We start from the raw sequence: 26129 nt of genomic DNA on the forward strand, positions 1-26129 counted from the left end.
TTACATATTGTGCACGTTAATGCAGTTAATGGTGGAAATCGTGTCTGTGCAGAATTTACGAAATGTGGCTAAAATGTCCGGGAAAACCATGCACCCCATATCGAAACAGGTGGGGTGGGGGGAGCTCAACAACAACAATTTTGTGTTTGGATTTTCACTCTTTAAAATATGGGAGCCCTATTTAAAGAAATATCAGGCTTGCTTAATTCCAGCTGCCTTTTTCAGTAGCAGCTACGTTTAGGAAGATGGGCCCATTGTGTTGCTGCTATCTGGAAAGAAACCACCACCCCCTTCTTTATGCCAATGGGCCTTCTCCTTGCTACAACTATGAGGGACAAGAGAAGCAATACACCAAGCAGTAGATTTTTTAAAGACACCTCCCACCTCTCTGTGGTTTTTTTGTTGGAACTGAAGGTAAGAGCTGCCTGATCTTCTGCAGCAGCAAACTGTTTTTGACCTTAAACTGTGTGGTGACTGGAACTGGGGACCAATTCCACTATGTGGGTATCTCAACTCAGATCCTCAATATGTTGGTGGCAATCACTGCCTCCTGTCATGAACTGGCAGGACACCAAGGAAGGGGAAGAGGATCCAGGCAAGGGGTGTAGCCACAACGGATACATGCCAGGATATGCTGAAGGCGGAGAATGGGAGGTTAGGGACTTAGGAGATGCTCACAGGACATCAGAAGACATTGAAGGGGCAGCTGATAGTTCACAGGAGCCAGGGAAAGGAAGGGGACACATCACCAGAATAAGAGGTGCCCCCATCTCCATGGACACAGCAGGCTCTGAGGTGTTGTGATCAGTGAGAAGCATACCTCTAGGAAACTGAGACAGGGAAGGGAACACAGCACAGCTCATTAGTTGACCAGGTGGGGATCATGGGGCTTGTAGGTCTGAGGTTCATGATCACTCAGCTAAATTAAGCTTAGGGCAAGTGAGGTTCACATACTTCCAGGGTCATCTCAAGCATGTCGGGCGCCCTGGTGCCGTGGTGCGGAGATCGCTCCGGCGCCCCCACCCTGGTGGGCGGGCGCAGCACACAGCATGGCTTCCGCTAGGCTTTGCCACACAGCACTCGCCTGCCAGCCCCGCACCACCCAGCCTACCCCTAGAGCCGGCCCTGCATACTTCATCAAGTGGAGAGACACAGCATTTCAGCTGGAGCAACCCTGGTGCATCAATCAAGATTGGAAGGGATAAAAGGGAAACAAGACTGAAGCTCTGTGTTCAATTAACTTTGTTGGTGGCCTATGTCTTGGCTGCTTTGGGAACTCCACTGGACTGTGACTTTTGGACTGACCCCAAGTTTACCAACCCTGGATCTTCCGCAGAGGTAGGAACCTGGCCTTAAGATTTGACTTCAAACCTTGCTGTTTGTATTGGAATTGGGTCTGTATTTGATCATTTGGACTGTAGGGATACTCTCTAGCATTGCCCTTGGGACTGTGTGCACTATTGCAACTTGCCTCTGGGTACGCCAGGGTTTGGGGTACCTCTTGTGGGAGTGAGTTCCATAGTTTAATTATGTGCTGTGTAAACTCTCCCAAAAGGTCTTCCATTGTTGCTTACTGGAAGGGAGGGGTAAGGCAGCAGGGAGATTGAAGTGGTGAAAACCGGTGCATCTGCTGGTGCATTTGCACTGTGCTGACCTCTTCACCACCTCTCAACAACAATCTACATGCCAATGTAGCGGATCCACTCCTGCCCTGCAAACCAGTTCTAGTATCAAAATATGCTTTGCATGCAGAAGGTCTCAAGCTCAGACCTGTTCTCAAGCTCAGTTCTGTTGCTTGAAACATCCCTGATATATTACTAAATATTTTTAATAAAGACCAGACTGTATTACTATTGGAATGAGTTCTTACTTTTTTATTTATTTAACAACTACATTAGATGAATATGTTGGACCCATTTTACATATGTAATTCCATTGTTCTTTGAAAGATAGCGGTTTGTAAATCCCTTTTCCAATTTTCTCTTATATGTATCATCATAGGATGAGGTTTCCATTACAGTATTATAAATTTTTGAAAGGAGCCCTTACATAATGAAAGCATGGTTAATATTAATTGTTTAAATTCAATCAAATTCTTCATTATTTCAGAACCTCTTTGTACTGCAATCTGTAGATACTGAAGAAAGAAGGGTTTTCTTGTATTCAATCTTTCCCTTCATTATAAGTTACTAACTCCAGTGAAACAATCAGCCAGACTTATTAGGATAGCTTGTTCCTGCTCATTAAAAGTCACTCACTATTTTAGCTGTAGAACACTCCTTATTATAAATTACTTTTTATTTTCACCTGGTAAAAATCAACCAAATTGATAGATCTCATGAACAAAGTCCCCTACAGCGCTCCTGAACTCAACTGGTTTTTTATACTCTGAATGGAAGTTTTAATTCATTTACCCTAGTTGTTGTTCAACTAAGTCTTCTCACATTAAAATTAGCCTCCTGATTAAATGGAGACTCATAAAGTAGGAGCAACCGATATTCAAACTAGAAGAGACATGCAATTGCTTGTACATTAAATGTGACCTGCAATTGCATACAGACTGCTGGATCAGATGGGTCGTTGGCCCGATCCATCTAATGCAGCAGTCCGTATGCAATTGCATGGGGAAGAGAGAGACCACTTTAATTGCAAAATTGTTGGTCTGATCATGGCTCTCACAGAATCGCATCTAATTTGGCCCAAGATATGGTCAACAAGCAACTCACTCTCTAAATGCAAAGAAAAGCATTACATGCCTTTCGTGTGCACATTGTTACCAGGATGTCTTGGAGACAGGGTTGGTCCACAGTCATTCTCACATGTATTTATTTTAAGCCTGTTCCATCCTGTTTTGGAGTTAATATACTTTTCTTCTTCTAAAAAGGCAGTACTAAAAAGCCACTAGCCCAGCTAGTTCAAGCATCCTGTTCTCACGATGGCCAACCAGATGCTGATGGGAAGCCCTAAAGCAAACCTGAATGCATAATGCCTCAGTCAGTGACGCTACAGCTTATCCTTCAGGGCTGGTATGAAAATGTGCATTTAAATAGCACTTAAATGTATTTTTATCATAATATATCATGAATATACATATTAATATTTTAAATGAATTTTTGTTCAATATACCCATTTTTGAACTATTTTATCTTAAAATACACATTTAAAATGCATACAGGTACAGTCTTTTGAGATAAGAACACTATCACAAAATTCAGAAAAGTGTGAAATTTGAAGAATAATTATATTCTGATCCATGAATTAATTTGAGAGTTCAGATTGCTTAAAAACTTAGAGCAAATAAATTTATTCTCCCTGCTTGGAGAAGAGCTGCTCTCTCAATCTTGCTCTTCTTTCCTCAAGCAGTTGTGTGGTTGCCTGCAGTTGTTTGAAGTGAAACTTCAGTACATAGCCTACTCTTCACATGTACGGCCTCCATGCAACTGAATGTTTAGAGTGTGGAACAAGGACATGAGTAAACCACGTTCAAATATCTAGCCATGGAAGGTCCGCAGTGGTGGTTTGCTAAAAGTTCCCAGGTTCAATCCTGGGCATCTCCAGGTGCATCTCAGAAAGAAAGAAAAGCCCTACCTTAGCAGCTGCCAATCCAAGTAGCCGGACATGTACTGGGCTGGAGGGACCAATGATATGCCTTAGTATAAAACAACTTTCAGTGTCAATATTCAACAGAATTTTTATTAATGCTATCAAAAACAAATAGAAATGGAGCCCATAGTTTCCCCAGGCTCCCTAGTCTCTGAGAATCTATTTTTGTTACTGTCTTTTACCAAATACAAACCAAGTAGTCCTTAATTAAGAGGGGAAGAGTTGGTGAGAAGCACCAGTCACTCTGCTTGCATACTAAAATGTGTGTTTCCCCTTTTCTTCCTTGCCAGAATGAAGTAGTAAATATTCCCATCTGTCCCCATGTTAATTAGCTGATCCCAATGTATCTACAGAATTATCTGTTTGTTATTACTGCTTAGGCCCCATTACTTCACGAAAAAGAAAAGAAAGTCTACCTGTAATGAAACAAAACTCTGGGAACAGCTCACAAATCAATAAGCCACAGAAGTATAGCATTAGGGGAAGGCTTTTTCTCCCTTTATCACCTGGACTTTTAGACTTGAGGAACATCCATGCCAATTTATGGCATAAGAGACCATGCCCTGTTCCAAGGATATTGCAATCAAATGTTTTTACAGTGGTGCCAGGATAGAGAGAGGCAAGGGGCTGGGGTAGGGAGTGGATAATCTTTTTTTTCTTCAACCTGAGGGCCAGATTGCATTTCAAGGCGACCTTCTGAGGGCTGATAGTAGGCAAGGCCAAATACAAAAGCAGTGTCTCACACCCCTCTCTATCATGTGAGTCCAGGGCTACTTTCCACATACCACAGCCGAGGTCTAACTCAAAACAGCCTCTATAACCAGGAGTGGGGGGACTTCTGGCCTTCCAGATATTGTTGAATTTCAACTAACATCAGCCCCAGTCAGTGTGGCCAATGGTAAGCTGTGGCCCAGCAATGCCCCATCCCTGTTCCACACTGTCCCTTCCTCCATTTTTATTTATTCAAATCAGTTAAACAAATCTTGTCAAAGTCCAAAAGCTCTGTGACATTCTCTCAAACAAGTACCGGTAGCTCTAGCTTTAAATCCTTGTCCGCAACAGCATTTTCACAATTGGCTAAACTCAGCAAGTGGCCTCTGGTCTTCATTTCAAATTTATGAGGGCAAAAGTCATACCACTTTCAATCACTTTTTTTTCCTTACTGTGGTGCCAGATTAATTTAAAGCAGGTCCAACTGATAAAATCATAGATCAAGGGGTCATGGCAAAAAGAGAAAAGTAAATCAATAACTTGCAAATTCAAGAATAGCTTTTCAAATATGTCTTTACATCCTCAGCTTCCTTTCACTCTCCTGGCTGGTAATCAAAATTATTTCTTCCTTTAATAAAAAAAATAACTCAAATGCAGCAGAATCTCTGTAACACAGCATGGAGATATATTTTTGACTTGCTTGAAGAGCGTTGTTGCTGTTGGTTGCAATTAAATAGTTACAGTATAAACTGCATAGCATCCAAACAAAAGGCATATAGTGACAACAACCAAAATAAAGCAGCATAAATACCTGTGTGGAAGTGACTGGAATACAGTATAAAAGAACATAAGAAGAGAAAACACTGCAAGATCAGGCCAATCTAGTCCAGTATCTTGTTTTCACAGTGTCAAAGTAGATGCCTTCGGGAAGCCCAAAAGCAGGGCCTGAATGCAACAGCACTTTCTCCACTTGCAATTCCCTATAATTGGTGTTCAGAAGTGTTGGAAGACACAAACGGTGCCTATTTCTCCCATGTTTTTCTTCTCCTGGCTTGGTTAAGCCAGAAGTTACTCAACAGGACATCAGCAGAAGATGTGGAGTGTTAAATTGTGTCCTCCCCCTCAAAGGGGCCATGTGTGGCGGTGAGACCTGGAGACCAACCTCCTGTGTTGTGGGTGGTCAGCCACAACACCCGATTGGTAGGTCCCTCAATGTTGGGTTCAATCTGGCCAATGGGGCACAGTCCAAACGGATCGAGGGACCTATATATACCCATGCACATGACCCAGAGCTTCCTCTTTCGGTGCGTGCATTCGGAACAGCAACAGCTTGTCCTCTGTGCAACTGAGAGTGATTTACCTTTGATGGATCGTCCTAGTGATTTCTTTCTGTTACCCCCTCTTTCTCCCAGTTGTTTTTCTTCCCTCCTTGGTTAATTCCCTTCCTTTCCTTGCCTTTCCCATCCCCATAGAGGGGCTTTCACCCATGGGGCTTTTGGCTCCCTGAGCGCTCCTGGTCTGTGGCATACCTGCCAAGTCTCTCATGGAGAAATCCGGGATTGGCAGTTGCGCGATACCGGAAGTTGCTTAGGCGCAACTTCCGATGTCGCTTTGCCCATCTATGGGCACCAAAAATGGCCGGCGCTGGCGCCAGAAATCGCGTCTACGCATGTCCAGAAGTGCATAGACGCAACTTCCAGTACCGGCGCCAGCCATTTTCGGTGTCCATAGATGGGCAAAACAACACCAGAAAAATGGCCGCTGACAGGAGCCAAAATAAGGGAGATTAATGGGAGAGGAGCTGAAATCTGAGACCGCTGGGAAATGGTAAGGAAAAACGGGGGTTTCCCGGGAAATACGGGGTACTTGGCAGCTATGGTCTGTGGAGCTTGCCGCTACCTGCTTAATTTTCACCAGTGGGCTTTTTGCGCAGCGGTTTTTCGTTCTCAGTTCCGGCTGCAGCTTCGGGACCTTGAATTACTGGGCGATTTGTGTCAGAAAAAGCAGTGTAGGGCCCACTCTACGCTGCCCAACTAACTGCTACTGAAAAAGAGGAATCAAATCCTTGTTTCCATCAATGCTATTTTTAGCTGTTAATTCCTTCAAAATGAGCAGGAATTTGAAATACCTGGATACTATAATCTATGTTTCTCTTTAGTGTTTTCATAAGGCAAGGAAAACTATTCACAATTTGGCCTGCACATTATCTTCTGGTTGCCCTCCCACATCTGATTTCTATCACAGTCCTAAAAACAGGATCTCTCTGTGACAACCGGGGCACATAAATGCAACATTTCAGTGTTTGCAGATCCAGAAGCTGTAGAAACAAATGGCTGCATTCAAGGGAGAAAGAGGAAGCCTCTCTGACAGTAGAGTGCAGCATTCTTCTGGGACTATCTTGTGAGGAAAGCTGCAGGCCAAAGCGATGACATATGTGATAGAATATGGGGAGCAGAAAGAGAAGGGATGTGGGGAATTAAAGGGGGAGAAATGAACTTTTCTTCTAAAATAAGATTTGTTGGTGACAGAAGGAAATATGTGTCAGTTTCATTTGTGAGTGGAGGAGGCAAATAAAGAGACCAGACAACAGTTGCTGGAAGTAATATAGGGCCATTTTTTAAACACCAGGAATAACTTTCTGAGTAAGAGCTGTTCAACAGTGGAACAGACTCCCTCAGAAGGTAGTGGACTCTCCTTTAATGGAGGTTTTTAAGCAGAGATTTCATGGCCATCTGTCACAGATGCTTTGGTTGAGATTCCTGCACTGCAGGGGCTTGGACTAGATGACCCCAAAGGGCCCTTCCAACTTTACAATTCTATGATCCTGTGTGGAAATATAATTTTATAACAAGCTACTAAGCTTGACATTCTGGGCAGGCCACCGAGCTTGCTGAAGATGAGGTGTATACTGTATTTGTCTAACTTTCCCAACTTCCTCACTCTTCACGTGAGAATGCGGGTCTTCCAGACTTATGTCACCTCAGTGCCGCAGAACTCCCAATCTGTTTTTGTTGTTGTTTAGTCATATAGTCAGCTTTAACTATACAGACCTTTGTCGGCAAGGTGATATCTCTGCTTTTTAAGAGGCTGTTTAGGTTTGTCATTGCTTTTCTCCCAAGAAGCAGGCGTCTTTTAATTTCGTGACTGCTGTCACCATCTGCAGTGATCATAGAACCCAAGAAAGTAAAATCTCTCACTGCCTCCATTTCTTCCCCTTCTTCTTTTTTAGGTTATCCCAAACAGTGGTCCAAATGCACTCTTCCAAAGATGCCGGCGAAATGAGTTTTCTTAAATATCCATCATGGAGAAAAGACAATGTTTATCATTTGGAACTTCTGTGGGACCTTTCGGCCAAGAAAACAACACAGAAATAATCAATTTCTTTCTTTGAGGGTGAAAAAAGAAGTCTTGCTATGAAAAATCTTGCTGCCTGGGAGTGTGTTGATCGACACACTGGGAGAAGCCCCTTCTCAGAGAGGATGTCCAATGGACCATGACTGGTGATTGGCAGCCATTTCTGATATTTTGAATCACTATGTTTGTATTGAATTGTATTGAGGAATATATTTCTTTTTTTGTCTTATTTATATGCTTATTAATTTATATATGCTATTTTATATGGTTGTTTTAATGTAATGCTTATCATTGTGAGAACTCGGCATTCTTGTGGGAAAAGCAGAATACAAATAAATAAAACTGCAGCCTGCATGTAAAATGTGAGCACCATTCACCCAAGGTGCTCACCTGCTGATTTTCACTGTCCCCACAAACAGCTCTTTGAACCTTGCTCCCAATCTCCTTGTTCCCCTAACTAAAATGCCTTGTCCCTTTTCTCTAAAGTGCTGCTCACAGTTGTCATATCTCCTTTCTTGCTGTTCTCTGTAAGAATGTTCCTTTTCTAAATTAAATTCTCTCTTGCTGTACAACTTCCATCATCAGTTTATTTTCTAGTCACCCCTCAGCCCTCTGATATATGTTGCCTTTGCCACAATCTCCTTTTTCCTCGTCTGAAGTCATGATTAAACTTGGCAAATTTACTCCTCTGAGTTTGTCTGTAGCTTTCCTGAGGCTGGGGGTGGGTGGGCATCACTTTGTGTTCTGGCTGTGAGCAGTTGATGGACAACCAAGAGGTCTTGTTCTTTTCCGTTTGCTAGCCCCAGAGGGAATCACTCTGTTCCTTGGTTCAGTCAGGAGAATGAACAAAGAAAGGAAGAGGCAAAGATTTTTGCTTTGATTTTCACTGAATATCTAGAATGTTTTCATTAGCGGAAGATCGAAATAACAAAAGAAGAGCAGATTTTCTTGATAGATTAAACCTATTTCTTTCTTGCTTTTCTTTCTTAAAAATGTATTCAACATCAAGTTTCAGATTCAGTGTAGTAATTTAGAGGATTTTATTTTATTTTTATTTTTTTGCGATACTTCATCCTGGCAGGTAAGGTAAAGCTGCTCCTGCTTATACACGGAAGAGCAGTAAGTTATCTTCTTTGGTGATCACTCATAGCCGAGTAAGATTGTGTTCCATAAACACAGTTTTAACAATGAGTCTGTAAGTGGCTGTGGAGGCCAATTCTTGATCTACACGTCCTTCCACAGTGGGGACATCAGTTTCCAGGCGCGAGTTGATCACAGTGTGGATTTGACAAGCGTGCCTTCCTCTTAGAGTGTTTCTCCCTTGTGTCCTGAGTTTGAGTGTCTTCAAAGCCCATGACACATTTGGTAAAAGCTGTTCTCCAATTGGAATGTTTCCCAAATGTTGATGTTTATGCTACATCTTTAAAAGATTTGCCTTGAGACAGTCTTTAAACCTCTTTTGTTGACCACCAGCACTGCACTTTCCATTTTTAAGTTTGGAATAGAGTAGTTGCTTTGGAAGAGGGCCATCTCAAGCATGTCGGGCGCCCTGACGCCATGGTGCGGAGATCGCTCCGACCCCCCCCCCCTGCCGGCCCGGTGCCCTGGTGCCCCAAGCCACCCAGCCTACCCCTAGCCCCGGCCCTGATCAGGCATCCGCACAACATGACCTGCCAAATGAAGTTGATGTTGAAGAATCATTGCTTCAACACTGGTGATCTTTGCTTCTTCCAGTACACTGATATTAGTTTGCCTGCCTTCCCAAGTGATGTGTAAAATTTTTCGAAGACACCATTGATGGAATCTTTCGAGGAGTTGGAGATGGCGTTTGTAAGTGGTCCATGTATCACAAGCATACAGTAAGGTTGGTAGTACAATAGTTTTGTAAACAAACATTTTGGTTTCCCTGCAAATGTCCCGGTCCTCAAACACTCTGCACTTCAATCAGAAGAAAGCAGCACTCGTAGAGCTCAGGCGATGCTGGATTTTGGCATCAATGTCAGCCCTTGTGGAAAGATAACTGCCCAATGTTACACCATTGAGTTGGGTTTGTGGCACTGCAGAGGGGTTGTTATGTGCTTGTGGGTGCAGCACTTTGGTTTCTTGGATGTTGAGCAATAGGCCAAGCTTTTTGTAAGCTTCTGCGAAGATATTTAGGATGGTTTGGAGATCATCCTCTGAGCATGCACACACTACGTTGTCATCGGCATACTGAAGCTCTATGATGGAAGTTACCGTAACCTTACTCTTTGCTTTCAGCCTGCTCAGATTGAAGAGCTTTCCATCTGTTTGATATATGATTTCTAATCCGGTGTGGAGTTTCCCTTCGACAAAGTGTAGGATCATGGCAATGAAAATAATGAATATTAAAATAATTTAATTTTTATTTTATTTTATTTTTGCAATACTTCATCCTAGCAGGTGAGGTAAAGCTGTTCCTGCTTATACATGGAAGAGCAGTAAGTTATGCTGTATAGGAAACTGTGGAGATTAAATTCCTCAAACATTGCATATAGTTCCACCTCTGACAAGCACACACAGAGACACAATGAAAATATTTGACAAATCTGTCAGTTCTTCTGTCTCTGTTTCACATTTTTCAGTTCTCCACATGAATTTGCAATGTTTTGTTTAATAATAATAATAATAATAATAATAATAATAATAATAATATATTTATACCCTGCCCATCTGGCCAGGTCTCCCCAGCCACTCTGGGCGGCTTCCAACAGAAGAATAAAACACAGTAATCTATTAAACATTAAAAGCCTCCCTGAACAGGGCTGCCTTCAGATGTCTTCTAAAAGTCTGGTAGTTGTTTTCCTTTTTGACATCTGTTGGGAGGGCGTTCCACAGGGTAGGCGCCACCACCAAGAAGGCCCTCTGCCTAGTTCCCTGCAACTTGGCTTCTCACAACGAGGGAACCGCCAGAAGGCCCTCGGTGCTGGACCTCAGTGTCCGGGCAGAATGATGGAGGTGGAGATGCTCCTTCAGGTATACTGGACCGAGGCCATTTAGGGCTTTAAAGGTCAGCACCAACACTTTGAATTGTGTTCGGAAACATACTAGGAGCCAATGTAGATCTTTCAAGACCGGTGTTATGTGGTCTCGGCGGCCTGGAAACGATGCCTTATGAGGAATGGCTTAGGGAGCTGGGTATGTTTAGCCTGGAGAAGAGAAGGTTAAGGGGTGATATGACAGCCATGTTCAAATATATAAAAGGATGTCATATAGAGGAGGGAGAAAGGTTGTTTTCTGCTGCTCCAGAGAAGCAGACACGGAACAACGGATTCAAACTACAAGAAAGAAGATTCCACCTAAACATTAGGAAGAACTTCCTGACAGTAAGAGCTGTTCGGCAGTGGAATTTGCTACCAAGGAGTGTGGCAGAGTCTCCTTCTTTGGAGGTCTTTAAGCGGAGGCTTGACAGGCATATGTCAAGAATGCTTTGATGGTGTTTCCTGCTTGGCAGGGGGTTGGACTGGATGGCCCTTGTGGTCTCTTCCAACTCTGTTATTCTATGATTCTATTCCCACATAAGCATGCATTGGCTTGGGCTAGTGCTATTCAGTGTCAAGTTTACAGAATTTCTGAGTAATTCAGGTGTTTGGGATCATGCCTAATATCAGATTTCTGTATGTTGTGGAAATATTTTTTGAGAGAGTCAGTGGGACCAAGCGGGACCAAGCATCTCCTCCCTCTTGAACCATCATTCCCTCCATTTCTGATGCTCAGGCTGTGAGTGTCTTTGCTTATATAGGTCAAACAGCACACCTCATGCTCCAAAGTGTTAGAATGCTCAAGGATACAGAAGTTGAAATAAAAAATTAGGAGAAAATGCTAAAGCGAGACACCTGTTCCCCAAAATAAGAAACCAGAGTATTTGTGAGGGGCAGAAAACCAGATGGATAAATCTAATGTATAGATTTCACTTGGTTTATTCACATTGTAGTGATGCCACTTCTTACTCCCTCAACTGCAGTTCAGCAAGCTGCCCAGGATCGCATAAACAGTTTCAACTAACAGAATAGAAAGTTTGGTTTTCTTTGAACAAGGAGGTGGGGAACCTGAGGTCCCCCAGAAGTTGTTGAACTACAATTCCCATTATCCTTAACCATTGGCCATGCTGGTTGGGGCAGTTGGGAGCTGGAGTCCAACAGCATCTGGAGGGCAACACATCTGCCAAATGGATGCTATACATGCCATATCACAAGGTTATTTTTAATCTCCCTTCAGCTTCAAAAGCATGTAGCACAATAGGCAGCGAGGGGAGCCTGTTTCATGGAACTTGCTCTTTGGGCACTTTTTTGTTTAAGTTCAGCAAAGAAGAGACCCTGTTCTTTCGGAAATGCAAGGCATGCTTATAATCCAAGGCTGGAGGTTATGCCTAACAAACTTGTCACTTTGGTGATATGAATTATGCATCTTTGACTCTCTCTTTCTTTTAAATAACTGATGAGAGCTGTGCAAAACTCCCTATGGCAGTTCCTGAAGCTAATGAGGGAGAAAACCCCCACAACTAAAGCCTTCTAATGACAGAACCTTTCAACTCACCCTTAGTCTTTGCCAGGAGACATTTTCCTTGGTGGCATTTGAATTACTGGATTATAGTTCCTTGACCTGATTGGAAGTGCCTTAGGATTCCATGTACATATCAGAGCCCTTGCTTGAACACCACAGATGGTGGTTGTGGTTTCGATGTATGACTATGTGTGTGATCACACAAGGAAGGCAAGGAGGCCAGGCTTAATTGGCTTCATTTGGGATTACTCTGTCTCTAGCATTTGATTACTGAGGCCTACAAACTTTATTTTGGAAGCTAAAAAAAATACATTCATTTTGTAAAGTTCATTGTTTGCTTTCCGATTTTCACAGAATGCTGGTGTTGCTTGGGAGTCCAACTGCTTGCCACTCTGAGTTAATTATGTCCATTGTCTTCAATGTGTCTACCTTTTTCATGGAGTTGGATATCACATGTGTATGCAGAGAGATTTATACAGTATCTCCATCGACAACCTCAACTGTATTTTATTTATGTGCAATTTCAGTTTCAAAGGGGCTTATGCCTTTACTTTGAAGTTGCCGTTTCCATCTATGGCAATTTTAGGTTTAACCTCTGATCTGATGTGAATGCTTATTCTAGTTCCCTACAGATTTTTTTTTTTAAAGGTTATTGTGCATTAGAAAAAGAATGCACGTGTGAATCTAACCAATCTTCAATAACATACTTGCTGGAATAACACTGCCAACCCTTATTGAGTCACTACAGCAAAGCGACATTTTAATGTATCACAAAATATTAAAGGTGAAAGGTAACATCTTAAAGAGCACAGGCTTAAAATGCTTCCACACTTTGTATGCAAGTCTACGCACATGCATACCCCTTGATGTGTCTGTATTACACACCAAATTTGATGCATCTGTATTTTGCATCAGTTGATGATTGGCACTAAATAGCCCCATTTCTCAGATGGCACTGTGAGAACGTATTTTGCCTAGTGAGAACAGGAAAGAGAGGAGGGGAACCTGGATGATTACTCTGGCAGAACTAATTATCCCCATTGGGACATGAATACTGCTCAGACATTGTAAGCTGGCTCTCACTTTTAACTTTCTTTTTGACAAGTTGATTCCTATGGATGATTAGCTTGCAGCTCACTGACTGGCAAAGTGATATATCTATTTTCTTCCAATGGAAGAGAGCACCAACCCTCAAATCGCTGAATGTGAACTAGATTTTAGAATGAGAAGGTTGATACAAAAAAGGCTTATGCTTAGGAGAACTACATTTTTGTTTGCAAACATGCCACAGATGTCTGAAATTTTAAACCACATTATTTTAAATTATATCATACCGAAAGCTGTCTTGCAGGTAATGGAAAACATATATCCCATTATTAAACCCATTAAATCAGTGGTAACTTAAGACAGCAAATTTCTATGTAAAGTAACTCTTGACAGATTATTTTTATTAAAAACAACATGTTAATGGTTTAATACAGAAATGTTACATATAGAAATAGATAAAAGGGGTCTAATAGTTTTTACAGTATATGTGCTTTAGGAGTCCCAACTAGATGTAGACTACAGAACTCCTTATAATTGAATAAATTTTATTCAGTTCACATTCAAAGGCAAAATTGCATTTTAAAGGCAAAAAGCACCTAATTTGAGCTTTGTGGAACAATATATGGCTGTCCTTCAAATTTTGCATTTCGCAGAATTTTGCAAAACAGTTCCCCAATCAATTAATATGTACAAAAGTGCATAAAGCTATGGTAAAGTGTGCATTAAAATGCATATGAATGGAAATAACATGCAGACATGCATTTTGTTGGGAAAATAAGCTTTTCAAAAATGAATATAGCAAGATTGCATAAAAACATTAGGAGAAATTCACACTAAAATGTTGGTGATTTTTCATGAGGACTTATAAATAAAATGATCTCAAACCGATCTGGAAATGTGGCGAGGACTGAATTTAAGATTAGTGGTGGATATGAGAAGCTGAGAGAAGAGAAAGGTGCTTATTTGTATACATAGTGAATTTCGACTTGTCCATTTTGAATTAAAGTGACAGATAAATGGTAGGGAAAAAAATCATTTTTAACGTGTGCTTCCAAATAATTAGGCTTTGTAACAAAACAAGTGGAAAAACAGTGTCATTCATGGTTTGAGCTGTGTCTGGATTACATGAAATAATAATAATAAAGCAAAATCTTCCAAACTCTTTAACCCATGCCTAGCTGGCCATTTGTGTCCATGTCCCATCCAGAAGTAGCTAAAGGTATCCTGGAGTTAGGATAATTTTAAATTAGTCACAGCCTGAAGAGGCTGGAATAAAAGCAAAATACATTTAAAAAATATTTTTTTAAAAAATAAAATTTATATAAAAACAAACAAACCTGCATCGGGCTACAGACCAATTTGTAACATGGAAGGAAGTATGTATTTCCTGTAACATAGTTGCTGTTTTCTGTGCACAGGAGGTGGAAAGACTAATCTTTAATCCTGCAGACTTTTAGTGCTTGAGCTTGACTTCCAGTCATAGGAGTCCCAGCAGCTGTTTCAGTCGCTTGGAAAATCGTTCCATCACTATTTACCACTTATTATGTAATATCTGTGACTCTAGATTCCATGTAGAAAACACGGCCTGTTCTAATCTGACAATTTTGGGTTGTCTCCAGTTTCTCGTTCAGATCTTCAATCCAGTTTTTCACATTTCCACAACAGTTGGTCGTTTATTTATTTTTAAACACCTCATGAAAATGCACCAGCATTTTGATGTGGATTTCCCCTCAACCGTATTTCTCTGTATGCTGTTTTGCATACTGTGAGGGACAGGGGATATCGCGAAGTCCCTCCCCTCCTGAGTTCCAGCCCATCCCCAAGCGCAGGGGAAAGCAGGGAGAGTTCCGACACAAGTGGGGAAGCAGGAAGTGGTGTCTGAGGCTCAGGCAGGGTAGAGGAGCCATCGTCCCAGGTGGGACAGGAAGGGGAAAGCAAGGGGGGCAGACCTATCCCCCCAACTCCGGAATTGCGCAGAAAATGTAGGGGGAAGAGGCTGGGTCTCCCCAAGTTGTTATGTTGGAGAAAAACGCGCCAAACGCCATTCAGAGGTTCTGACTCAAGCGGATAAGATGTGTCTCTGTAAATAGTATTGCCTTTAGCACTGTAAATACGCAGCACCAATAAAAAGATAAAATGCAGAGCAGTGTGGAGTCGTTACTCTGAAGTAGCCCACCCAGGACACTGTGACACATACAATAAATATTTCTGCAAAGTAAGTGTTCCTAATACCGTGCCTTTTTGTATGTTATCTGAGATTCCTCTATTTTAGTGCCTATGTTCCCTAATGCACACACTTTGATACATAGTTTTGACCAAAAAAATACCTTTTGCATATAATTGTTTCCCTCCCCCCCAATATAATGCATTAATACATGCATTTCTTTACACATCGCTTGGGTGGAGAACTGCATTGGAAAAATTGTGCAAATTGTGAAGGATGATTCTGTTCCAGTTTGAGTATTATTTTGGAAAGTGGGAATTAGGTAAGTTTGCCTACACATGCAAATGGAATCAAATATCTCCCAACACTACATAAAATTTGTTGTTGTTGTTGTTTGTTTAGTCGTGTCCGACTCTTCGAGACCCCATGGACCAGAGCACGCCAGGCACTCCTGTCTTCCACTGCCTCCCACAGATTGGTGAAACTCATGTTCGTAGCTTCGAGAACACTGTCCAACCATCTCATCCTCTGTCGTCCCTTTCTCCTAGTGCCCTCAACCTTTCCCAACATCAGGGTCTTTTCCAGGGAGTCTTCTCTTCTCATGAGGTGGCCAAAGTATTGGAGCCTCAGCTTCAGGATCTGTCCTTCCAGTGAGCACTCAGGGCTGATTTCCTTCAGAATGGATAGGTTTGATCTTCTTGCAGTCCATGGGACTCTCAAGAGTCTCCTCCAGCACCATAATTCAAAAGCATCAATTCTTCGGCGATCAGCTTTCTTTATGGTCCAGCTCTCACTTCCATACATCACTACTGGGAAAACCATAGCTTTAACTATACGGACCTTTGTCGGACCTTTGGTTATATACATAAAATATATAACCAAATTACTGTATTTTTCCATCTATAAGACGGCCCTATGTATAAGATGCTCCCTATTTTGAGGGACTCATATTTAAGAAAATGGAGGTGTATGAGATGCCTCCTAATTTTTGACATTATTTTTAAAGGGGAAAAACCCTAATCTTATACACAGACAAATACGGTACAGTGGTTCCTCGGTTTAAGTACACACTTGGTTCTGGAAGTCTGTACTTAACCTGAAGTGAACTTTCCCATTGAAAGTAATGGAAAGTGGATTAATCCATTCCAGACGGTCCGTGGAGTACTTAAACTGAAGCGTACTTAACCTGAAGCGAACTTTCCCATTGAAAGTAATGGAAAGTGGATCAATCCGTTCCAGACGGGTTCACAGAGTATTTAAACTGAAAGCACTCAAACCGAAGCGTACTTAAACCGAGGTATGACTGTATATGTAGGTTTCTAAAATGTGCAGTATGCCTTCACAGGTTGGGGGAGCTCCCCATTTCAAAGCTTCACCCTTGAATTCATGGAGGGCTGCAAGTGACATAAAAGTGATGTGCAGGAGGGGCAGCAAGTCTCAGCAGTGCATCCCTGCCCCTTTTATGTTTTTTCCTCTTCTTAAACATGCATAAATAGACTGCCTGCAGGCAGCTCCCATAAACAATTGCAGGCTTCCTCAACCTCGACCCTCCAGATGTTTTTGGCCTACAACTCCTATGATCCCTAGCTAGCAAGACCAGTGGTCAGGGATGATGGGAATTGTAGTCTCAAAACATCTGGAGGGCCGAGGTTGAGGAAGCCTGAACTATTGCATTGGTTTTCCATAAAATGAGGTGCCTCTTTTGCTTTAAATTCCCCCTTCAGTTTTCCATTGAAGAAAAAAAAAAAGCTCAGCATGAATAATAGGTTTAAAAATAAACAAAATGTTTCTTCTTGATTATTTCCATAAAACAATTAAAAGCAGCTAGTCATTTATCAAGCATTAAGACTGAATGCATTTACACATCGGAAAGTGACAAAAGACAAACAACCGCAAACATCAATCACCATATTTAATCATTCAACTGCCACTCTATTAAGCTGACTTTATGCGCAGAGCTGAGCAATCAGCAAACTTAATGACTCAGTCTTGAATGTTCCAAACATGTTCCTTTAAGCACTACAATGACAACTTATGTGAGAAATGTACTATTGTTTATTGACCTGTGGGCCAATAAAGGATTTGTTGTTGTTTTTGCTTGACATTTCATGCACACACCACAAAAACTTAAATGGTGAGCTGGCCACACCATTGTAAACCACACAAAATGTGGTTTAGTCGTGGCATGCCTTTTCCAAAGTAAACAGAAGTTTACTGGAGCTCATGGCAGGGCCCCAGTTCAACAGCCAGCTTGGCATGAGCTAAAGAGGCAGGAAGGGACTTCTGAATTCCAGTTTCTGGAAACCATTGATGGGGAGAGTGTTGTTGCACTCAGGACCTGCTCCCTGTGCACATCTTGCTGGCCACTTGCTTCATCCAGTAGGCTCTTTTTATGGTCTTATATTCTAAAGCAGCATTTCAGAGGCCGGGGCTGGGAAATATGTGGCCCTCCAGATGTTGTTGGACTCCAGCTCCCCTTAGCCAAGTCATCATGGCCAATAATCAGGGAACATGGTAGCTCTAGTTCAGCAGCATCTGGAGAGCCAAAGGTTACCCAGCCCCAGTTCGTATAGTATGGCCTTCATTTCCCACAAAACAGCTTTAGAGTCATTTGGATGATAGAGCACTAGAGGCTTCTGACATCCTGCACTGTTTGGCTTAGATGCACAGCTCATAACTACTACTAGGAGCTCTGAATTCAGCATCGTGGTCCCAAATCTGTGAAAAACTTTTGTATTTCATTAGGCATTTTTATTTTTAATTAAATTTTGTGGTTAATTTAAACGGGTCCCCCCCCCCCCCGTTAACTTTGATAACTTTACTGTACACAGTTTAGGGACTGCAGTGCTATGTGGCATATGAATGGCTGAAATCATCTAAGGCTGCAATCTCAACTCTTCTTATGCCAGGCTCTCTCTCTCTCTCTCTCTCTCTCTCTCTCTCTCTCTCTCTCTCTCACACACACACACACAGAGAGAGAGAGAGAGAGAGAGAGAGAGAGAGAGAGAGAGAGAGAGAAACCAAGAGTGAAGTGGTGGATTAAGCAGAAGTATCCCTTTGGTTGCTTCTGCTGTCTTAACCAGCCTGCCAGCCACCAAACTTATTTATATATTTACCTACCTACCACTGTAGTATAAAGATGTATCACAGCAATTTGCAACATTATAAAACCATAGAGTTAAAAAAAGAAAAGTCAAGAACATGTTAAAAGCAAAACAACAACAGCAACAGCAGCAGCAAATACACAAAGAAATGGGCTGTTCCAAGTGAGGGGAGGAACAGGCTAATGTGCACCTGATTTCTGTGCCAGTTTTGAGCTGGTACAAGGATCAGGCCTAATCTTCCTGCCCCCTCCCTTTCCACCATAGCTGTTGTGAATGGCTGGGCTATGGGTGCATTAGTGCCCGCTGCTGCTCCTTATAGCCCCCAGTGGCGAGGTAAGAGTGCTCTGTGAACTATCAGCCATCACCAGAAGTTAAAACGTAGGCCATTGCAGCAAAGAAGACAAGGGTTCTCTGCATTTATCTGAAAGAAATTGAGACTTTTTCTTTTGAATTCATATTTTACCCCTCAATATGAAAGCCAAATTTAGGCAACAACCACCAAAGAAAAAGGGGGAGAAAAATGAATGTTGAAATGTCATTGATGACTGCGGGTGATTGACGTTCTCCATAGAAACAAAAATAGCTGGTGTCAGGCTTTTTCATGCTGAAGACAGAGCTGTGAAAACCCCTCAGAGAGATCAGTGAAAATATATTAGTCAATCTGCTTTTCAGTCAAATATGATGACAAACGATCTGTGCTGTCCCTTCTCATGCTGTATATACTTCCTTGTAATTGCATTATGGGACCATAAATGAATACCAACCAACCTTATTCTGACTTCAGGTAGGTTTGTTGTGTGTTTGCACAGCTGACAACTCAGTATATTCAAGGAAATGAAAACTTGGGCCACCTCTCCATTTATTAACATGAAAGTACATGACAGATCATTTTCTTGTGGAAACATCCAAGAAATACTGCATGGACTATGAGAACTGACCTACTGTACAGTAATTCCACTATCAAGAAAAGGTAAATATTTGGGGATTTTTAGTTTGGGGGGGGGCTCTGAATACCAGAACATATGATAAAGATACTAGGGGCTATACCCCAGCTCACATTGCTTACCATCCCTGCCTACCAGCTACCACAACATTTCTTGTGGAAAGTGGGGTGTAAGGTCTCCTAAAAACACTTTCGGCTACCATTATCAGGGCTCAGAATGAACCAGTTAAGATTAATGAAGTTCGCCAAATTAGTTCAAAAAATCTCTAAATGAAAATTAAGTTTCTTTTGGGGTAGAATTTTGAACAATTTCTAGTACATCTTTTAAGAAATTTCTCTTTCATGTGTTTTTATGCTTTAGACTGTTTGCGCCTGTGGGGGGAACTGGCTGGGCATTCAGTCAAGGGTGGGAAATGTTGCCAGGCTGCCCAGCTTTATGCACTACTCCAGTCCAGCTGCTTGTGGCATCTTTAAGCAAACACTCCTATTTAGCTGGAAAACATGCTGGCCTCTAAAAAATCCCCACTGTCTCTTGCAACCTCAGCCACTTCCACACAACTACTGAAAATTGTAAAAGTAAATTGGGCTGCCCTCAGGTGAGGTGAAGTAGCATCCTGATATAAATTCTTTGCCTGGAAAAAAACAAGAATGTTTATGCATGCCAAAACAATCAGCAGATGACATATTAGTGAAGTGTGACAGAATTATCTCTGTGGTTAGCCTATAACCTGCCATTGAAACATGTAAGGGTACTTCTCCATTCATCATAGTCAAGGCTTTTTCTTTTCAGCCGGAACTCGCCAGAACTCAGTTCCAGCACCTCTCAGGTGTGCACCATTGCCATTATATGAGAACAAGGGAGGCATTCATGGTGAGTTCTGGCACCTCTTTTTTCCTAGAAAAATAGCACTGTATGTAGTGTTGTGAGTTTGCGGGGGGCAGGGCGGTGGTAAGGTTTCATCACTACTAATTCCTGGATCCAACAAGCATTCAATTGCTGGAATAGCCACTCCAGCTTCTTGGTAATGGCCCCTTAAATATGGATTATAAAGGTAGCAAAGGGATTCCCAATGTGTCAGAGAACAAATGAGTAGCTAGAACTGGCTGGTGACTAGAAAGCCAAAAGCCAAAATTGAGGTGTGTGAGCTAGAAGCTAAAAGCACGAAGTATGCTGAGCAGGTGAGAGAGAGCCATACCTGCTTCCTGTTTGACTCCAAGACTATGGCTATGGGAGAAGAGAAACCTTCTTGGACACAGTATTCCAGGTATAGTCTGCCCAAGGCAGAATAGAGTGGTACCTCTTCTTTTTATGCCTTTGTAGGGTAAACATGAGGCTAATATATGGTGGAGAAGATGTCTGGGATTTGTTTTTGCCTTTGTATCTGGTCATCCTAGGTAAGGTGGGGGACCTCCAGTCCTTTGTATGTGGGACTTTCTGAACTTCCTCCAGAGCACACCCATTACTGGTTCTACTTTGCACCCAGAACCTTTCACCCCTGGCTAGAATGTATTATAAAACTCTGACAGGGACTTTTGTTTTCTGGATGAAGGATAGAGAGAAATATATGAGCCTGTGGAGAAGCTAGCCTACTGTACAGAGGTAAACGCTACATTGCTTGCTCCACCCTGTTTTGCTGCCAACCCTGCCAAACACAGGCATGTGGCTCTCGATGTGTTGTCCAGAAAGAGCAGCCATCATTGCTTGCTGAAAATGATGCCTTTCTCCTGCTTTTCATTTATGGGCTCAATTCTTAGACCATAACCAGCACTTTTCCCCTCCAAAAACTGAAGTGGAAAAGGGCAAACGGGAGACGTGCTTTGCTTTAGCGAGAGCCGCTCAGTCTCTGCTTGCTCGGGGGGGGGGGGGACACAGCTGTAACAAAAACACATCAAATAAATAAAGCAAAGTGGCTACCAGTAGTTAATCAGTTAAGACAATGGAGCAGATATCCCCTTTCAGGCAAGATTTGATAGCTCACCACTTCACCCTATTGTTCTTCAGTGGGAGTTGTTAATGAGCATTCAGGGATCACATTAAGAGTTCTATTGGTGATTTAATGAGGGTGCAGAGGATTCAATTTGACTGAGGTGGCTCTGCAAGGCTAAAAGGAAGTGAATAAGAAAAAGGGGGGGCTGTAGCTTTGATAGACACAGTGATGTTTATAAAAAGCAGTGGTGTTCCAGTCTGCCCCTCGTCCTGCATCTGTATTCTGTAAATCAGGGGTGGCCAACTCCCAAGAGACTCTGATCTACTCACAGAGTTAAAAACTGGGAGTGATCTACCCCCTTTTGGGGGGTTCAGGTCAAAGCTGTTGAATTTTTTTAAGGAAGGGAAGCCCTGTTTTTTGGGTTTAGGTCAAACTTGTTGAGCTTATTTTAGGAGGGAGTTTAGGCCCATTTTTGTTTAGGGCTTCAGGTCATAGTTCATCTTTTTTTAGAGAGGAGGAAAATTTTGGGTGAGCTTTTTTTAGGGGTGCCAGTGATCTAGCAGTGATCTACCACAGACATACTGGTAGATCACAATCTACCTGTTGGACGTGCCTGCTGTAAATCAAGCAGAGAGAAAGCTGCTTACAAGGCTCCTGTACAGGCTCTTGCTGCAGAGTTCCAGTATCACAGCATCACCCAGAGGCACCCACAAATGTGAGTTATCCCTCTCTCTATTTCTTCCTTCCTTCCCTCCCTCTTCCATCCTTAATAAAATACTGGGGGGGGGGGCGGATAAGCCCCACATAGAAAGCCCATCAACATGGGGGGGTGACTCTTTCAAATACAGTATTTACCAGTAATTGGGGGGGGGGTACCTAGGCCTCTAGGAGTTGGATGCTATGCCTAGGAGTAGGAGAATTCAAGAAAGCAGAATGATGCATATGCTATGGTAATATATCAATAGAATCATAGAATTGTAGTCGGAAGGGACCACAAGGGTCATCTAGTCCAACCCCCTGCAATGCAGGAATTTTTCCCCCAAGGTGGGGCTTGAACCCACGACATGGTTGAAATATTATGCTGATATGCAGCAACGCCTCGGAGCCTCGCCTGCCCTGCCACCCCATCTTGCCTGCCCGGCCCTCCCGTCCTCTCCAGCCAAGCAGGGTAGCTGCCACCGCTGCCAGCCCCAGAAGCACAAGGTGGCCGCCGCTGCCGCCGCTGCCACAATATCGTCAGGTCCACTGGCCCTGTAGCCCCGCCCACATTCCCACTTTGTGCCCCCTCCCCTCCCATGCCTTGGCCCCGCCCCTGAATGACCATGGCTTGCCCCCCCCCCAGTTTTGATCCTGGGTATGCCCCTGGCCATAGTCAAAAGCAACTGATAGACCTGTCTCCCCCTGATTTTTCTGATCCTTCCCCCCCAAAAAAAATCTATGCTAGTAGTCATCTCAGAAACCTGTAGTATATTTCCAGCTTGTTCTCACTCGTACTGGTCCATTTGCTTAATCTATCAATTTAGTGCTCATTAAGATAAGAAATGACAGGGATGGCAATAAATGACTTTCTTTCCATTGCAATTACTTACACAATCGAGCAGACAGCTGTTTAGTCACAGGGTATTTCCTTGAAAATGTCAGCCTAGTGGAAAACTGACAGAAGAAATACAAGTTCCCATGAAAACACGAAATAGATAGTAAGTTGGTTTGACATAATAAACAGCTTCTCAACGCATCGAACACTGGCTGTGTTTAGCTGGCGTTCAGTGTGACAGTCTGAATAGGCTTATTTGAAAAGAGTTCAAATGCTGCATAATTTTTTTTTTTTTAAAGTGAGGATATGTGGAGCACCCTTTATCTTGTGGATTTATTAAAAGTATTGTTGCTGCTCTTGAAATGTCTCAGATGTGTCTCCTGATCAGGAACCTCCATATTCACCTAAACATGTTGCTTTAGGCAAAAAAAATAGTAGAAACAGTAGACTCTCTGATCTTACCACTGTTGCACGCTGGAGATTTTCTTCATCAGTCCCAGACCCCCTTAAGGACATTCAATTGAAAGGCTTATGATACCCCCACAGAGCAACTTGACTTACTTCCTGCATTCATGTTTTCTACCAGCAGCAGGTAGAGATTTTCTGAACCACACAGAAATTTTACTCATCTCAAAACTCTTTATGCTGAACCCTGCCATTCTCAATCACTCTGCTAACTCCTTGACAACATCTGAGGAGGCCTTATCCCTTGCAACTGGAGACAGGAAATGATGAAGCAAGACACAAGTACAGTAGTTGAGATGAACTAAGGGTCATAGAGGGGAATGACTGTGTTGGAAGCTAAACTTGGGGAAGCATTTCCCAGACTATGGAGAGGGACAGTTGCTGTTTTATGTGAATTGAATGGTGTTCCTGAGTCTGCCCACCTCGGGTCCAACAATTCTGGTTGGGGAGAAAGGGTAGCTTAATAGTTGCTTTGTATCTTGGCAATGGTTCCCATAGCTCTTAGCAACAAGTCCTAGGAAGTGCCTGTCCTCCCCAGATGGGTCCAAGGGTCATTCCTATCTGTCCAGTCCTCCCTTCCTGTCTAGATTCATAAACCTTCCTGCCCAAAGTGTGCTTAACTTAATTTAAATAACAGCACATTCCTATCAACTGCTCCAATCTCAGTGGCCCCACTGCAGTCTGTACAGAGTTCGAAAGAACAAAAGAAAAACCTGTCCATAGAAACTTGTCCATTACAGAAACTTGGCTGACACCACTTATACCTGACTCAACCATAGAACTAACAGGCTATACAGTGTTCTGTCATGATAGAACAGAGGACTCTGGTAAAAGAAGGGAGAGAGGTTTGTGTGCATATGTGAACAATTGCTGGTGCACAAACCACAACATGATAGCTAGTCATTGTTCCCCAACTGTGGAATTTATGACGCTTAAATGCAGACCTATTTACAACCCCCAAGAATTTACAGTAGTACTGATAACTATAGTATATATTGCACCTGATGCGATCATCAGTGAGGCACTGGGTCTCCTGCATGATGCTGTTAATAGACAACAATGCAAGTATCCTGAGGCTGCATTTATTGTATGCGGGGATTTCAACCAAGCAGATTTGAAAGTGGTCCTACCTAAATTTTATCAACATATAAAGTGTGCAACCAGGGGGGAAAGGACTCTGGACAGACTGTATACAAATGTCAAGCAGGCCTATAAGGCTGAACCGCTGGTGCACCTAGGTCAATCTGATCACGTGTCCCTGCTCCTGACTCCTGTATACATTCCACTGAGGAAACGGATTCCAACAACAAAGAGGAGTATTACAATATGGCTGGCTGATGCATCTCAACAGCTACAAGACTGTTTTCATGACACAGATTGGGAGGTATTTGCCCAACAGGACGTAGAGACTCTTACTGAGTAAGTGTTCTGCACTGACAATGGAACACAGAGGCACCGGATAAAGATCTACCCAAACAGGAAGCCCTGGATGACAAGGGAGGTACAGGGGTTGCTAACAACTGCTTGCTACTGGCAACTGCTTTTAGAAGTGGAAATAGGATGCTGTATAGCTTAGCCAGAGCGGATTTAAAGAGAGGTATCCGGGTGGCCAAAGAGGCATACAGACAGTGGCTGGGGGATCACCTACAGAGTAATAACACCAGGCAGGTGTGGTGAGGTGTACAGGAATTTACAGGGAAAAAATCCAAAAATTCCTTGGTGGACGCGGGAGGGGCATCCCTCGCAGAGGAGTTGAATATCTTTTTTGCCTGTTTTGAAGCAACATCTGTAGTGACACCTGTGGAGGCTTGGCCAGCATCACCACCATCAGCATCATCGGTGCAAAGGAATGTGGTATTCAACGTGGAGGAAGGAGAGATGAGGAAGGTGCTGAAGGGAATCAACTCAAGGAAGGCTACAGGGCCAGATGGAGTAGCTGGAAGGGTTTTGAGAGACTGTGCAGACCAACTAGCAGGAGTCTTCACTGGGATTTTAAATCGATTCCTAGCCCAGGCTACTGTCCCATCTTGCCTGAAGTCCTCAAAAATCCAATCAGGAGAATCTGAACGACTTTCGTCCAGTAGCACTCACACCCATCATTATGAAGTGCTTTGAAAAGCTGGTACGAAATTATGATAGTGCCTGCCTACCAGAGGGATTGGACACATTCCAATTTGCCTACAAAATGAAAAGATTAACAAAGGATGCCATGGTGATTGCCCTCCGAGCTGTTCTTGCACATTTGGAGCAGCGGGGGAGCTATGCCAGACTGCTTTTTGTAGATTTCAGCTCAGCATTTCATACCATTCTACCATGACGTCTGATGACTAAATTGGGAAATCTGGGGCTCCCGCTTTCACTCTGTGGGTGGATACTGGACTTTCTTTCAGATCGCTCCCAGAGGGTCCGGTTGGGCCCTTATACCTCTAATATGCTTAGGACTAACACAGGAACACAACAAGGATGTGTGCTTTGACCGCTCCTTTAAACTCTTTATACGTATGATTGTGTTGCTGCCCACCCTAGTAATAGGGTTGTCAAATTTGCAGATGACACAACCGTGATCAGGCTAATCTCTGATAAGGTGGGCGAAACGGACTATAGACATGAGGTGGAGCGGCTGACAGAGTGGTGCAGAGTTAATAACTTGCTCATAAATACAAAGAAAACAAAGGAGCTTGTGGTGGACTTTAGGAGACAGAGAAACCAAGTCCACCCACTTTTGATTGACGGAATCTTTGAGGAGAGGGTAACA

The sequence above is a fragment of the Zootoca vivipara genome, chromosome 6 (genome assembly GCF_965207765.1).
Source record: "Zootoca vivipara chromosome 6, rZooViv2.hap1.1, whole genome shotgun sequence".
Classification (NCBI taxonomy): domain Eukaryota; kingdom Metazoa; phylum Chordata; class Lepidosauria; order Squamata; family Lacertidae; genus Zootoca; species Zootoca vivipara.